This window comes from Elephas maximus, chromosome 5 (genome assembly GCF_024166365.1).
Source record: "Elephas maximus indicus isolate mEleMax1 chromosome 5, mEleMax1 primary haplotype, whole genome shotgun sequence".
Lineage (NCBI taxonomy): Eukaryota > Metazoa > Chordata > Mammalia > Proboscidea > Elephantidae > Elephas > Elephas maximus.
In genome coordinates this window covers 42,901,835-42,917,050 of record NC_064823.1, presented here as the reverse complement: position 1 = coordinate 42,917,050, position 15,216 = coordinate 42,901,835, and the positions used below count along the sequence as shown (strand labels likewise).

The 15,216-nt window shown below is 41.3% G+C and overlaps 1 non-coding gene across 1 annotated transcript; it reads right to left on the bottom strand.

The window, feature by feature from the left end:
* Nucleotides 1–460: 460 nt before the first annotated feature.
* Nucleotides 461–531, bottom strand: TRNAG-UCC (transfer RNA glycine (anticodon UCC)). Its single transcript has one exon. It is a non-coding gene; the product is annotated as a tRNA-Gly (tRNA).
* Between the last annotated feature and the right edge of the window lie 14,685 nt (nucleotides 532–15,216).

Sequence of the window (15,216 nt, the reverse complement as noted above, 5' to 3'; positions counted from 1 at the left end):
TCTGGAAAATAATTATGTGTAAAGACAATGGAACCAAACTTAAGGACGTAATATAGAGCAGTGGTTAGAGTCCAGAAAGGTCTGGTTTGAATTTTGACTTCTCCACTCACCACGGGACCTTGGACAGTTTACTTTCTACAACTTGGTTTCCTCATCTATAAAGTGAGGAGTACCTGAGATAGTGAGTGTTAAAGACTCAGTCTTGTTAGCTGCCATAGAGTTGGCTCCCCAACTCATGGGGCCCCTATGCACAACAGGAAAATTCTTCCTAGTCCTGCACCATCCTCATGATTGGTTGTACATCAGACCTTTGTGATCCACAGGGTTTTCATTGGCTGATTTTCAGAAGTAAATAGTCAGGCCTTTCTTCCTAGTCTGTCTGGAAGCTGGCTGAAATCTGTTTAGCATCGTAATGACATGCAAGCCTCCACTGATAGACAGTTGGTGGCTGTGCATAAGGTGCATTGGCCAGGAATCAAACCTGGGTCTCCCACATGGAAGGTGAGAATTCTACCACTGAACCACCAGTGCCCTCAAGTACTCAGTCTAGACCATAGTAAATGCCTGCTGCCTAGTACTGCTAGCTAATAGTTGCTAATTTTGGCTAATGTGATCTTAACCATTGCAGGTAAAGGATGGTTTGGGACCTTACCTCAACTGCATGCTGGCCTATCCTTAGCTGCGCTGTCTGAAAAAGCAATGATCAACATTCCTTATTGTAAATATAGGTGATGCAATGATATCCAGTCATATCCATCCATCAGGACACCGTGTTGGAAAGTTCTAAATTTAAGTATTAGGAAAATCTAGAAAATAATAAAATGACTACTCGTGGATGCCCCACAGAGCTTTAATCTTAATATTTTGCCATGTTTGTTCAGATCATTCTTTAAGGGTATAAAACATTAGAGATTTTGTTGAGCTACTCTTTACCCCCCTACATCCAGTTCCTGTTTCTGCCTTTCCCTCTCTGCTCCAAGATAACCACTGATCCTGAATTTGAGCTTTATCATTCCCAAGCATGCTTTTAAATCCACATATAGATATAACTATAGTTATATGTATCTATAAACAATCTTTGGTTTTGTTTTATACATTTCATTTTTTTATTTAAATGGTATTATATTGAACACATACCACTGGCTTTTTTCATTCAATATTATGTTTTTTATATTTATTATGTTGATACGTTTTATAAATCAGAAATGGATTCACTTCTACTGCAGTAGAGGGTTCCATGGCATGAACTCATTTTTACATGCTCTTGTTGGTAGACATTTAGGCTGTTTTCAGTTTTCCCTACTCGAACAATGCTGCAATAAGCATGCATCTGTAGGCATTCTTGTGTGTATATGTGAGTGGTTGGTTGTCTACAGTATATTCCCAGGAGTGGAATTGGTAGGTCCTGAGGAATGTACCCACCGCCCGTCTGTCAGTTTGTCGAACTGTGGTGGCTTGCACTATGCTGTGATACTGAAAGCTGCACCATTGATATTTCAAACACCAGCAGAGTCATCTATGGTGGACAGGTTTTAGTGGAGGTTCCAGATTAAGACAGGCTAGGAAGAAAAGCCTGGAGATCTACTTCTGAAAATTAGCCAATGGAAACCCTACAGGTCACAACAGACCATTATCTGACAAAGTGCTGGAAGGTGAGCCCCCTCAGTTGGAAGTCACTCAAAATACACAGTGACCGTAACAATGGACTCAGTCATGCCAACTATTGTGAGGGTGGCACAGGACCAGTTTACTAGTCCAACTTTCCTTAAATTTCCAGGAGCTAATTTAGGAGGCAATGCTGCTGCTTTCTTATCAGCAGCTATGAAGTGCAGGTTTTTTTTTTTTTCTCCCAGTGTTAATTAACCTCTCTGTACTTGTGGTCCTGGTGTAGCCCTTTGTTGACAATAGAATGTGCCTGGAGAAAACCAGACACCAAACTTGGGTCAAAAGGTTAGGAAACAAATAGTCCCCTGTAGTCTTTAAATAGCCTTCTTCCTGAAGAGCCCCACTAAAACTGAAGTTCCTAAAAAGAAAACATCCAAACTGAAAATGGTTGATAAAAGAATCTCAGGTCTCCAAATTGACCTCCTTTTATAACAGGGCACGTTAGCAGAGGGAATGGGCAGAGAGGGGTTGGTGGGCAACACAGCATCCTGGACTCTCTTCCTCAGCCACAATCACTTGGAGCGTATTATTGTGCTGGAGAGGATACATTTAACATTTTTCAGAGACCTGATGGGTTTAGTTAGAATGTAAAAGGTGCTTGAAAACCTTTAAATAAAATATCAGCGCCATAAATGATAATTACCCTAGTAAGGAAGCAAATATTTTCTTTAGTCCTGTGAAAGTTAATCACAAGAAAAAAAAAAAAAAGTAGATATGGACCCATTGATTGTCCCTAATTTTTTGGAAGGTGGCAAGTCCCTGCGTAGAGGATAAAATGGTAAATATACATGCACATGCTACGTGCATGCAATTCCAAAGCCAAATGAAATTGTTCTTGGAGTAACTGTTATTTTAAATCATCAGTGCCATTACTTCCTGTCATTATTGTGCCTGATTGTAAGTGGTCTGTACTAGGAAATGAACTATAGTTAATTTAACAGTCAGCTAGTGACCAAGCTGAAGCTGTAAAGGGCAGATTGTTGGCATTAATTAGAGACTTCTTTCAGGCTTTTAGATTCTTATCTATTTGACCTTGTGCTTCTTCTATAATCTGGCTTGGAGGTTTTCTGGGTCAAATGAGGGCTTCTGAGTCACTGTACTTAGTGCTCAGCAATAGGCTAGCTTCAGTGCATAAATGAACTAGCCTCAGGGTGACAATGCAGGGCTCCCTGCTTCGCCCTCAGGTTTTCTCAGACAAGCCCTGGATGGAAGAAAGCTGCTTGTTTCTTTCTGTTACAAAACATCTCTCAGGTTAAGCAAGCTCTTAGGAAACAGAGCTAGAATTTGAATGCACATTCTGGGTCCAGAGCTTCCATGTTTAACCACTACACTATCCTATACTTCCATGTTTAACCACTACACTAATGCTTATTAAAGCTGCCTATGCGTTGGACACTAAATGAAGGAAAACCAGATGAGTTGTGCGATGACATCAAGGACATCATACAGAAAGAAAGCAGAAAGTCATTAAAAAGACAGGAAAGGGCAAAAAGACCAAAATGAATGTCAGAAGAGACACTGAAACTTGATCCTGAACACAGAGTAGCTAAAGCGAATGCAAGAAATGATGAATTAAAATAGTTGAACAGAAGATTTCGAAGGGCAGCTCAAGAAGACAAAGAATTTTAATGAAATGTGCAAAGACCTGGAGTCGGAAAACTGAAAGGGAAGAACACGCTCGACATTTCTCAAGCTGAAAGAACTGAAGAAAAACTTCAAGCCTCAAGTTGCAGTACTGAAGGATTCTATGGGCAAAATACTGAACGACACGGGAAGCATCAGTAGAACATGGAAGGAATACACGGAGTCACTGTATCAAAAAGAATTGATCAATGTTTAACCATTTCAGGAGGTAGCATATGATCAAGAACCAATGGTACTGATGGAAGAAGTCCAAGCTGCACTGAAGGCGTTGGTGAAAAACAAAGCTCCAGGAACTGATGGAATTACCAATTGAGATGTTTCAGCAAACAAATACAACCCTGGGAGTGCTCACTTGTCTATGCCAAACAATTTGGAAGACAGGTGCCTGGGCTACCGACTGGAAGAAATCTATACTTGTGCCCATTCCAGAGAAAAGTGATCCAACGGAATGCGGAAATTATCGAACAATATTATTAATATCACACACAAGTTAAATTTTGCTGAAGATCATTCAAAAATGGTTGCAGCAGTATATTGACGGAGAACTGCCAGAAATTCAAGCTGGATTCAGAAGCGGACACAGAACGAGGGATACCATTGCTGATGTCAAATGAATCTTGGCTGAAAGAGGAGAACACCGGAAAGATGTTTACCCATGTTTTATTGACTACTCAAAGGCATTCAACTGTGTGGATCATAACAAATTATGGATAACGTTGTGAAGAATGGGAATTCCAGAACACTTAATTGTGCTCATGAGGAACCTGTACATAAACTAATAGGCAGTCATTTTAACAGAACAAGGGAATACTGCATGGTTTAAAATCAGGAAAGGTATCCTTTCACCATAGTTATTCAATCTGTATGCTGAGCAAATAATCGAAGAAGCTGGAGTATAAGGAGAACATGGCATCAGGATTGGTGGAAGAGTCATTAAACACCTGTGATATGCAAATGACACAACCTTGCTTGCTGAATTCGAAGAGGACTTGAAGCACTCACTGATGAAGATCAAAGACTACAGCCTTCAGTATGGATTACGCCTCAACATAAAGAAAACAAAAGTTTTCAGAACTGGACCAATAAGCAACATTGTGATAAAGGGAGAAAAGATTGAAGTTGTCAAGGATTTCACTTTACCTGGATCCACAATCAATGCTCATGGAAGCAGGAGTCAAGAAATCAAATGATGTATAGCATTGGGCAAATCTGCTGCAAAAGACCTGTTTAAAGTGTTAAAAAGCAAAAATGTCACTTTGAGTACTAAGGTGTGTCTGACCTAAGCCCTGGTTTTTTCGATCACCTCATATGCATGCGAAAGCTGGTCAATTAATAAGGAAGATGAAAGAATTGATGTATTGAATTGTGGTGTTGGCGAAGAATACTGAATATACCATGGACTGCCAGAAGAATCAACAAATCCGTCTTGGAAGAAGTACAGCCAGAATGCTCTTTAGAAGCGAGGATGGTGATACTTTGTTTCACTTACTTTGGACATGTTATCAGGAGGGACCAATCCCTGGTTCTCCATCATGCATGGTAAAGTAGAAGGTCAGGAAAAAAGAGGAAGACCCTCAACGAGGTGGATTGACACAGTGGCTGCAACAATGGGCTGAAACATAGCAATGATTGTGAGGATGGCACAGGATTGGGAAACATTTTGTTCTGTTATGCATAGGGTCACTATGAGTCAGAATCGACTTAATGGCATCTCCCAACATGTGTTTAGGTGAGGCATTGGTTATTCAGTGTAGAATTCTTACTTTCCATGTGGGAGACCCAGGTTTGATTCCCAACCAATGCACCTCATGTGCAGCTACCACCTGTCTGTAAGTGGAAGCTTGCGTGTTGCTATGATGCTGAACAGTTTTCAGCAAAGCTTCCGCACTAAGACAGACTAGGAAGAAAGGTTTGATGATCCACTGCCTGAAACTAGCCAATGAGAATCCTGTGGATCACAATGGAGATAGTGCAGGACCAGGAAGCATTTTGTTCCGTTGTGCATGAGGTTGCCGTGTGTCAGGGGCTGACTCTGTGGCAGCTGGCAACAACGACATGTGTTAGGCATTGTTCTCGGACCACACGCCCATGCATTATCTTATTTAATCCTTGGAACTCGTTTATAATTTAGATACTATTACAGTATGGATGTAGTCCCTGGGTAGCACAAATGGTTAATGCTAACTGAAAGATGAGCAGTTCGAGTCCACCCAGAGGCACCTTGGAAGAAAGGCCTGGCAACCTACTTTCAAAAATAAGCCACTGAAAACCCTATGGAATACAGTTCTACTCTGATTCACATGAGGATGCCATGAGTCAGAACCGACTCAATGGCAATTAGTTTGGTTTGGTTTTATTGTACAGATACCCAAAAATGTAAGGACTCAAACAGGATAAAAGTTTATTTTTCTCATGCATATACCTCTGCTTCATGTAGTCCATCAGGGACCCAAAGGAGCAGGGTGGTCCCTCAACATGTGGCTTCCATGATTGCTGCAGTTACCATTTCCAGCCAGGAGAAAGAGGAAGGAGAGCATGGAGGAGTGTACCTCCAATATGCCTATATCCTGACCAAGAAATGACACACCTAATTTCTTCATATTCCATTAGAGATAACTTAGTCATGGTTACACCTGGCTACAAGGGAGGCAAGGAAATACAGTCCAACTGAGCAGCCATATAAAAACCAGCTGCCGTCAAGCCTACTCCGACGCGTAGCAACCCCATGTGTGTCAGAGTAGAACTGTGCTCCACAGGGTTTTCAATGTTTGGTTTTTCTTAAGGAGATCACGAGGGCTTTCTTCTGAGGTGCCTCTGTGTGGATTCAAACCTCCAACCTTTCAGTTAGCAGCTCTGTGCATTAACTATTTGCAACACCCAGGGACTCTAAACAGCTGTGTAAAAAACAAAAAACCTCTTACTGTTGAGTTGATTCCGACTCACAGCAACCCTACAGAACGGAGTAGAACTGCCCCACAGGGTTTCCAAGGAGCAGCTGGTGGATTTGAACTGTCAACCTTTTGGTTAGCAGCCAAGCTCTTAACCACTATGCCACCAGGCTCCGAACAGCCATATACGCAGCTATTATTCTATTGTGGAAAAAGGGGAGAACTAATTCCAGCCTTGACACTGATATTTTATTTATAGATATTCAGGTTTCTTTTAAAATCTTAACTAAACCAATCAGGCCTCTGAGCAATTTGCAGTGTCTACTTTTTCACTACCATTTCACTAATGAGGAAAGTTAGGTTTAGCTAGTTTAAATAACTAGCCCAAGCTCACATACTTAGTAAGGAGAAGCAATGGGATTCAAACCTAGGCAATTTGAGGCTAAAAGCAGAGCATTTAAAGGCCAAAATGCTGCCTCTCTGATAAGTAATTCATTGGCAAGTCACTTTTCTCCAAATGGATACCTGTTGTGGGGACTCAACTCTGCTGGAACAGAGAGGTAAATCAAGAATTTTCCATTACAGAAGCAGTGGAGATGAGTCCTGGAGTTCCCATTGTCTGAGTTCAGGAGGCTAAAAGCCTACAGTGTTATTATCATGCCCTTGGAAGTGGGGCTTCTGCGGTACAGGTAAACACCTTCGGATTTTCGTGGTTAGAGGATATTAAGTGAGAAAGAAAGGTATTACTCTAAGTCATCCCTAATTAGGTACTTCAGTTTAATATACCCAGTCAGGGATATTTTGAGCTGAAGCTTAAAAAAAAAAAGAAAAAAGCTGTCTCTTTAAGTATAATTCACCATTAAGGCTTAGATGAAAGATGTTCTGAACTTCTGGGATCATTGTCCCTTGGCTCAACTATGTAGCTCCTAATATGACACACAAAAATCTGACTTACATTTCTAATCAGAGAGATTTTTCGTGGGAGGAACAGTTCGGATGTTGCAAGAAAAGAAGCAGGGGTAGATTTACACGGACAGTCAATGTTAATTTTATTTAATTAAAAGAATGCTGTTAATTAATTTTTGAGACTCAAAAATTAATACTAATTTGTGTAACCCAATATACATGTGACCAAAACAACAAATCACCCTCATTAATTACAGCAGGGCCTGCCTTTCTCAAAATAACACAGTGGTCTGGAATCTGATGTTCTCAGTGTGAATCCTTGGGCAATTTACTTAATCCTTCTAGGTTCACTTGGTCATCTGTAAAATGGGGATACAGATATTTCTTAGGGATAGATTTTGCTGTGAGAATTAAATGAGATAGTTCACGTAACAGCATTAGCACAGCACACGACACGTGATAGGCACTTAATAAATATTAGGGGTTATGAGGACTCTCTACATAAACCCAAAACCTGTTGCTGTCAAGTCGATTCTGACTCATAGTGACCCTATAGGAGAGAGTAAAACTGCCCCATAGAGTTTCCAAGGAGCGCCTGGTGTTTTTGAACTGCTGACCTCTTGGTTAGCAGCTGTAGCACTTAACCACTACGTCACCAGAGTTTCCATTCTCTACATAGTTCATTTCCATTGCTGGTGGGGATGGAATGTGGATAGCTAATTCTGTAAGATTGTGAATACATGGTTCTGTGCACCGAGGGCTTGTCTTCTCTTTACAGCTTCATTCAAACTGGTAATCCAGAATTTTGCTAATGCTGGCTCTCAAAATCTTGTGATGAACTAAAGATTTCATTTAAAGTCTTTTTTAATCTTCCCAGGCAAAAATAATCACTCTCCCCTCTGTGATCCCTTTGCTCTTTGTTCATACATCTATCCTAGTACTTAGCATACATTTGTTTGCCTGTTTAGTCTGTTTGCAAACTTCACTGGTGACCAGGTTATGTGTGGAATCTTTTAGGGCGGGGAATGTATTTCCTGTCTCCTGGCCTGGTGCCCGGCATAAAGCAGGGTCTCCATAAATGTCCCTCTAATGACTGGCCGAATGGCCTGGTGGAGGTTGCTGGCACATTAGAAGAGGATCTGGAAATACACTGGGTTATATTTTTCTGGTTTGCTAGTAATCAAGCCATTTCACACTCAGTTTCCTCATCTGAGAAATAGCCCTCTCAGTGTACTTCCCTAGCAGAGATGCTGTGATAATTAATGAGACTCCTTGGAAAGGAGCGATATTCTCTATCCCTTTGAAGTGTGGTTTTACAAGAAAATCTTTATATACAAGGCTGTAAAAATTCTGTTCTCCTTCCTGCCCTTTTTTTCCTCAAGCCCAAAGGTCCAGGAGAGATTATCTGTCTATGAAACTTCCATTTCCTAAATGCCAGTCTCCCCCGTAGTATAAACGGCAGTATGCTTGGGCTGGCCAATCTAAGCCCTCAGGCCTTCCCTTTTCACCAATCAATTTGTGAGCATGCAGCCTGGAAAATTCTGAGAGCTTGGGGCTTGTCAGCAAATGGAACTGGGAAAACAGTGGTTATTCACACTTGCTCTTTTGCTTCTGCAGTCTTTCCAAGGCTGTACACTTCTTCACTGAAGAGTCACTTGTGAGAGCTTGTCAGGGGCCGTGCTTTGGTTACTAGGTGGTGAGCCTACCGTGATGACCTAGTGTAGTGTATAGACAGGTGAGTTATTACATCCAATAAAGTGCCATGCATAAAAAAGAAAGAGGTATGTACAGAGCATGTACAGGTCAAGAGGTAACTCAGGGGCAAGATGAACTATGGGATGGGGTTCAGAGGATGGGGAGTAAGGTACCAGAAAGAGGGTGGTACCTGGGCCAGGTCTGAGGGATGAAGATAGATAAGCTCTGTGAATGCAGACTTAACCTCTCTGAATCCTCCATTTCCTCATCTGTAAAATAGGTATAATAATGACATGGAGGTTAATAAGATAGAGATAAGTAACTATTTTGTAAATTATAAAATATTTTATTAATTTTATTATTTGTATGTTCAAATTGTTTTCCATAAGCTACGCAGTAAAGACCCACCTGATATTTAAGACCAGCGAAGGCTGGTATCAGTGTTACAAAAAAGATATGATGAAGTCCTGACCCTTGGTACCTGTGAATGTGACCTTGTTTGGAAATAGAGTCTTTGAAGATGTTATCAGTTAACATGAGGTTATAGTAAAGTAGGGCGGGTCCTAATCCAAATATTAATGGTATCCTTATAGAAAAGGAGAAGAGACAGAAACACAGAGGGAAGACAGCCATGTGAAGATGGAGGCAGACTGAAGCGATGCATCACAAGCCAAGAAATGCCAAGGACTGCTGGCCATCACCAGAAACTAGAAGAAAGGCATGGAACAGGTTCTCCCTTAGAACCCGAAGGTATCAACGTGGACAACATCCCGACTTTGGATTCTTAGCCTCCGGAACTGTGAGACATGACATTTTTGTTCTTATAAGCCACCTAGTTTGTGGTACTTTGTTAGGGCAGCCCTAGGAAATGAATACACCAGTGTTTTCATCTTACCTTGGTTCTGCTTTAAAGAGCCCTGCACAAGGTGAGGAGAAGGTGGGCAGTGATGAGAACACTGGGACTGGAAAACCTTTGGTATACCCCTTTCATGGTGGCAACAACCATCCAAGGTAGCTTACAGCAGAATTCTAATGGGAATTCAAAAGGAATAAATGTGTTAGGCTTTAGGTATGCCACCCATTCTCTTACATAGTGACTTCCCAACCAACACGTTTTTAAATTCACTAAAGCTTCTAGCCTCTTGACCATTATATTTTCTCCAACCCCTTTCTGACTTACTTTCTTCATTATCTAGTAATCGCTTTCTTGCCAGTCCTTCGCCACTTGTCTTCCCAAACAACTTGCCTTTCAACTGTCTGCTTAAACTCAGTGTTCTGAGCGTTGCTAGAGAAATATCATGCAACTATGAGATTAGCGCTGCTTCAGAATCAAAAAAAAAAAAGAAAAAAATATATTTTTTTCAGAATCGAAGTTTCCGACCTCAACTGCTGCCTGATGTTCTTCAATAATGGGATTATGTTTTCAAATATTATTAGATGTATTTTTCTTTCCCAGTAATTCCCCCTGCCACCTATAAAAGCGTAGGGTCTCCCTTGCTTCAGAGAGATGGCAGTACTAGCCAGTCAAGAACAAAGGAGTCACTGTTGAGCTTCTCACTTCCAAAATACGCTCTTGAAGCTCATTTTAGGGAAAATAAACGTGAAAGCCAAGATTTTCATTTGCAAGAGCCAGGCTTTGTTGTGAGAAAAGAGGATTTGTGGGTTCCAAGGAAACAAATTAGAGAACTAGAGCATACTTCATAGAGATAACTGTAGAGTGAGGAGGATGAATGATGTAATATGATGCATGGTGGTTTCCTGTCATACCAGAGGGCAACAAAGCCAAGCCGAAGAAAAAAACAAAACAGAAAGCCTTCCTGGGCTGGTGGGAGTGTCCTGATGAGAGAGGCAGAGGAACGTCAGAGAGTTGAGACATGAGTATGTGTTGAAAGCTTGAGTGGGATAAGGAAAGAGGGTATGGGAGGGGCACGGATATCTCCTGAGGAGGTTTGGGAATCCTGGAACTGAAATAATTTGTGTACTCCTTCTCAACTTGTGGAGTCCCTGAGTGGTGCAAACGGTTAACAGACTTGGTTGCTAGCCAAACCATTGGAGACTTGAGCCCACCCAAAGGCCCCTCCGAAGAAAAGCCTGGAGATCTACTTCTGAAAGATTGGCCATTGAAAACCCTCTGGAGAACAGTTCTCCTCTGACACACATGGGGTCACCATGAGTCAGAGTCAACTCAACAGCAACTGGTTTCTCAACTTGCGCTCTGGAAGAAGACCGTTCCTCACAGTGGCATGGAGTCGAGAAAAAAGGTCGTATTTAGGTAGAGGATACCTAAGTCCTCCCCAGTATCCCTTCACGTGGCGTGGAAGATATCAAGATCTCCCATGGGCCCTTGCTGGGAAGATGAAGATCTGAGGGAAACCGGAGCTGGGATGTCAAAGACATTCTCCAACAGCTCGTCTGTCTCCTGTGTGGACTCCTCTTCTGCCTATTCCTGGAATGACAATTGGTGTTCTCCAGCCTCCTCTCACCTTACGCTCAGGCCATGTCTTAAAGAAATCGTTCTCAAAATTTATATCTCTGAGTCTAAAGAAGAGATCCTGCTTATAGCCCTATCCCAGGAACCTGGCTCATAATCAACTCTCAGAATATATTTTTGTCTGTTGAATGAATTAACTTTTTTGGGCCCTGCACTGAATTGAAAGTTTGTAGCATCTTTACCTCTTTAAAAAACTTGGTGTTTTATATTGTTGACCTGCAGATGTTTACAAGATACTTCAAACTATCATCTCAGTGCCTTTGTTGAGATATTATTGCCACATATTGCGTCACAGTGTTAGATGATAACCAGTGTATTTGTTATTTGGCAGAGGAAACTTAGGAACACTGGAAATTATATATTTTTTTGGTGTAATATAATGTAACCCAGTGGTCAGTGGGAAACCCTGGTAGTGTAGTGGTTAACTGCTACGGCTGCTAACCAAAGAGTCGGCAGTTCAAATGCACCAGGCGCTCCTTGGAAACTCTATGGGGGCAGTTATACTCTGTCCTATAGGGTCGCTATGAGTTGGAATTGACTCGACGGCACTGGGTTTGGTTTTTGGTTTTTAATGGTCAGTGAGCTCAGAGCCCTACCCTTGTGATGGTAAGATTCCACTCCCTCCTCAAAGTGTCTACAGGTTACTTATAGAAATCCCCAAAGAGATTCTTCATTTGTGCCCACAAATTGGGCCATCAGATGTAGTCAACACATGGTACCTACTCCATGCTTCTCTGGTTTTGGCTCCAACCTGTCCACGTCTGCTGGCCATGAAACCACTTTGGGGAGTGTTGCTTCTGCCTCTGCCCATGATGGATGCAGCAATGACCATGACAAAATGTGTGGAACTTTGCATCTTTGGGATATCAAAGTAATGATGGCTTCTATGCAAAGGCAGAGAGGATGGCTTTCTCCATTATTCTTAGCCACATTTTATCACTGAGGTCCTAGCCCATGGTCTCACAGTTTTGTAAGTTTCTGGCATACTGTTTCATGAAAAAGACAATGAATGTAGTATTTGGAAAATAAATACTACTCCATGTCCTTCAGTCTCCTTCTGCCCCAGCCCTCACAAAACTCCTCTCTCCTCTTCCAGTTACCAAACGGCAACCACAACACTTCAGTGCATATTAACAGCAAGCCAAAAGGTAAATGTAATGGGGTAGAGGAAGAAGGATATTGCCTTCACTAGCAGAATGTAAGTATTAGTTCACCCAACCCAAAATGCTCTGTTTGAAAATACTTTGTATAAGATGAAATAAAGAATCATGACTGTGGCGGAAAAGAAGTTGATAATCCTTCCCCAGTAGTAAACACAGGGAGAAATGGGAGCCAAAGAGTAAAGAAGATAATTGGTCCAGGAAACTTCATATTAAAAGATACTCTTGTCCTGTAGCTATAAACAAAGAATGCACATCAAAAGAACTGGATAATTTCTCATTGCAGATCCACTTCAGAACTTCCTAATCCTCTTACCTTGTTCTTTCTCTGTCTCCCAAGAGATTTTTGCCACTAACTTCACAGCTTCTTGTTGTTGGGTGCCATCGAGTGGATTCTGACTCATAGCGACCCCACGTGACAGAGTATAACCATCCCATAGGTTTTTCCTAGGCTATAATCTACGGAAGCAGATTGCCAGGTCTTTCTCCTGCAGAGCTGCTGGGTGGATTTGAATCACCAACTTTTCTGTTAGCATCTGAGCACTTAACTGTTACACTACCAGGCCTCGTTTGACCTTGCGGCTTATTCTCCAATGATAGCTCTGCCTTGTCCCTCAGACTTAACACATGTTATTCATTTTCTAGGTACAGACCTTGGCTGTGGTTGCTCACACGTCTGCCTCTTTTTTTATGCTCAAGACAGGTCTCTGCCAGTTGGACCCAAACTCCTAATCATGCCAGCCAGACTTGGCCCACACCCGGCCTCCTACCCCACAATTCCCAATCTTGTACTGGGAGTCAGGACAATTCTTTTGGATTATAGATTTAAATTTTGATATTTAAAAGAAAATGGCAAATGATTAAAATGGAAGAGAGTTAATTCTTTCCATTCAGAAAGTTTAAATTGAAAACTGAGAACACTGACATAATTTTAAAGAATGTTTTTGTAACTGCATAATGAATGAGGGGAGAGGTATTATGGAGAAGTAGAAATGTATTTGTCAAATTTTTCAAAATTGTTAAATGAATTGGCCCAAATGTCTGTCAGGTACTTTTGCAGTATACAGTTGGATTTGCATAGATAACTTCTAATCCTATCATGAATTTAAGTATTTCTTCCTTTGGTGGAGGCCTATTGCCTCCCAAGAGAAAGAAAAGTTGTAGAAATAAAACAAGGCTTTGTGTATCATTCACAAGAGCTGATTTGTTTTTGAAAGAATTTCAAGGAAGCTGGGAATCTTAAAACCGTGTTGTATATAGCATTTAGTTAAGCTTTCTCCTAATCACTGAGGCCCATTTTTATCAAATGTATATGTAATTCTTATTCATGTTGAAGAATGAGAAAAGATCATTTAGAAAAATCATAAGGCCCACATGATCCTCAGCTTATTCAAGGGCCTTGTTTCCAGTAGGCCAAATATAAATTTTTCATTTACCACAAACCCCAAAATGTGGGAAGAAGATAGCTGAGTCAACAGGAAATAAAGGAGACAACTCTGAAACTCTGTGTAGAGAATTAAAATGCTGCTGTTCCCACTTACAGTCGTAGCAGACAAGCCATAGCTTTCAGGGATTGGAGACTGCCTAGCTTCTGCCCAGCTAGGGTGGAGCACACCAGTACATGGGGCTCACTATGAAGGAGTTTATTTTCAGTGGACAGAGAGGGTAAAATACTGTTATAGCACACTAATGTGCACTAATTTCTTTGAATCAAAAATGACTGTTTTGGTTTTTCAGAGATATGAAATGCCAGTCAAATAAATTATAATCTTACAAAACACTAGAGATTTGTTGAGCTATTCTGTACCCCTCCTTGATCCAATTACTCTTCCTACCTTCCCATCTCTACTCCAAGATAACCACTATCCTGAATTTGAGCTTTATCATTCCCAGACGTTTTATAAAAAAAAACGTGTTTACAGCTATGGTTATATATAGGTCCCTGGGTGGTACAAACAGGTTGTGTTCAATTACTAACCAAAAGGGTGGTGGTTTGAACCTACCCAGAGGTGCTGCAGAAGAAAGGCCAGGTGATCTGTTTCTGTAAAAATTATAGCCAAGAAAGTCCTATGGAGGAGTTCTACTCTATAACACATGAGGTTGCCATGAGTCAGGGGACAACTCAACGGCAATGGGTTTGGGTTTGGTCTACCAATCAAAGAAATAATCTCCCAGACACTGGAAGCCCTTTAATAAGAGTTCACTTATCATTCCCACGTCTCTGGGAAGGCTAACAGAAATACTATTATTGTAGATTCAGTCACCAAACCACAGAGGTGAAGTGATTTACCCAAGGTCAGCAAAGTCTGTTTATCCAGGAGCAAAGAAGAGTTGTTACGATCTTGCAAGAAATTCATATCAATGCCTACTTGGTTCTGGGAGATTTACGGAGAATTCAGTTCTCAGTCCTTCCTGTGGGGAATTCGGTTAAATTTCTTCACGGTCCGTCACTGTTCTGATGATACTTTTCTCTGAAACAGATTTTTTCTTTGTCGCGATCCTGCTGATTGCATTTCAAACATTTAGTTTTACAAGATGGTAAAGGCTGCCCGGAGACCCTGGTGGTACAAATAGTTAAATTCTCGGCTGGTAGCTGGAGGGTTGGAGGTTCAAGTTCACCCAGAGGCGCCTCTGAAGAAAGGCTTAGTGAACTACTTCTGAAAAATCAAGTACCGAAAACCTTCTGGAGCTCAATTCTATTCTGACACACGGGGAGTTGCCATGAGTTGAAGTTAGTGCGACGGTGGCAACTGGTAGTTGGTCAAGA